Source organism: Myotis davidii, unplaced genomic scaffold (assembly GCF_000327345.1).
Source record: "Myotis davidii unplaced genomic scaffold, ASM32734v1 scaffold570, whole genome shotgun sequence".
Taxonomy (NCBI): domain Eukaryota; kingdom Metazoa; phylum Chordata; class Mammalia; order Chiroptera; family Vespertilionidae; genus Myotis; species Myotis davidii.
Window position 1 is genome coordinate 862,509 of NW_006283631.1, and position 2,013 is coordinate 864,521.

The following is a 2,013-nucleotide window of genomic DNA, read 5'->3' on the forward strand; positions in this document are numbered from 1 at the left end:
GAACGCCGGCCTGTAGGCTAAAGCCCCAGAGCTTCTGCCTTGCGCCTCCAGGTTTTCTGCTCCTCCCCAACCTCTCCGAAGGATGTGCCCCTCTGGCAGTGTCGGGGCTCCCAGCCCGAGGGTGGGGGGAGGGCGCCTCCCTATCCCTCCTCCCCATCCCCGCCTCGGCTGCGCTCGGGCTTTTACTGCAGTAGCCGGAGGTGACAGGGACGCCTCAGCCTCCTCGGCTGCTCTCAGAAGCCGGCTTCCCCAGCATCGCCAAGGTCCTGCACCTGAGAGGCCGAGCCCGGGGGGGTGCTACGAGCCGCAGGAAACCGAATTTTAGAATGTGGAAGTCGCAGGGCGGCATACCTCCCGGGACCAGCCCGAGCGCCCAGCGCTGACAGCCGGAGGCAGCCTGTGGGAAGTTGGGACCGTAGAGCAAAGGGGGAGGGGAGTGGTGCAGCTCTGCGAGGAGTCGCTGGAGCAGCGCGGTTGGACACAAGTTTGCGTGGGAGTGTTTTCCTTTTGTCAATAATTAATCGGTCTGGCAGATTGGAGTTTTGGCAATAGGGCAGGCGGCGGGGCCGAACACCCCACTCTGGGAAGCTCGGAGGCGCCGGGCGCCGGGGGAAGCTCGCAGCATCTGGAGAGGCGCCAAGGCGCTGGCGCTCACCTAAGCCGCAGAGAGGTACACCCAACCGGGAGGTAAGCATCTTCCAAAATATCTGCTTGAAACATCACTTTAGTAGGATACAATTTCTGCCTTTCTAGGGGAAAAACAGTACCGAGCTTTAATGCCATTTGTCAGTGTATTATTTAACTGCATTAAAATTTTAAGAATTCAAAGGGGTTTTTTTTTCCATTTGCCTTGAACCATGTGAGAAACTATGATGTTTCACTCAACAGACACCAAACTTTATTACTGAAACTTTCCAAGCCAAGAGGAGAGAAAATTACTTTGTAAATGACTTTCATTACTTATCTGTGTGCAGTTCAGAGATAGCTATTCAGGGAGATATCATTGGGAGGTGCTTGGTTTCATTCTTAAATATTCCTCTTTATCTACTTTCAGACTCTTACGCAATACCTTTTGCCCGTAAGCTATTTCAGACAATAATACACACGAGTGAACTGCCCCAAGAGTGATGGATTTCCAAGGAATACATTCAACATTTTCTCATAATTATTTATAGTGTGTATTTTCTCAATAGTGCTTAACTGATCACTTATAAGTAACCCAGACTTCTAAACCCAAGTAGGAAGGTATAATAGTTAACTTTGCCATGGGGTTGTGGGAATGGAGAGAGAAAGGTTTTCGATATGGGCAGAGATTCTAATTCAGAGATCTATTTCAACTCAAGTGAAATTCACCTAGTTGGCAATTAACATATGAGCTCAGCCATGGATCAAATAAAGAATTGGAAGAATTGTTAAATGTGAGTATTTGCCCTAAAACCACAAATAAATGCATCAGGAATGTTGGGAATGTTGTTTTTCTAAAACTCTTTGTGGCACGGTAGTTCTTTGAATGAAACAAAAATTAAGAAATATATGGTCATTTTTGTTTGTGAACTTTTTAGAGTATTGTATAAAACTAGTGAGGTATTAGGACCTTGATTTTCACATCAGAATTAATTATAATCCTATGCTTTTTAAAATAGGCATCATTTTGAATGCTGTTTCAGTAGTTCTGATGGCTTTGTACATATATTACTAGAGCAACAACAAACTTTCATATGAAATGCAGCCACCTTCATTATTCAAATATTTCTATGCAACTATTTAATAACAATAAATTAAGAATGGTTTGTCAAACCAAATGCATAGGCAGTCTAGAATTTGACTGGATTTGAAGTTGAAAGTCAATCAGCCCTCAACTTCTATCAGGTTTCTTAACCCCCTGTTTGTAAAAACTTCTGTTACAAATACTTTTGTAAAAACTGTCCCTCCTAATTCTATATCTACTATGTCAGCATAAATGATTTTACCACCAAGTATACAAGATGCAAAATCTTCATTAAAAATTATTCA

The 2,013-nt window shown here is 44.1% G+C and overlaps 1 protein-coding gene across 1 annotated transcript in view; it reads left to right on the forward strand.

The window, feature by feature from the left end:
• The first annotated feature begins 18 nt into the window (after positions 1 to 18).
• Positions 19 to 2,013, forward strand: part of SPTSSB (serine palmitoyltransferase small subunit B) — a 26,572-nt gene continuing 24,577 nt past the window's right edge. The window contains exon 1 of the mRNA XM_006753807.2: positions 19 to 687. The gene's annotated coding sequence lies outside the window, so the exon portion shown is untranslated. The remainder of the gene's footprint in view (positions 688 to 2,013) is intronic.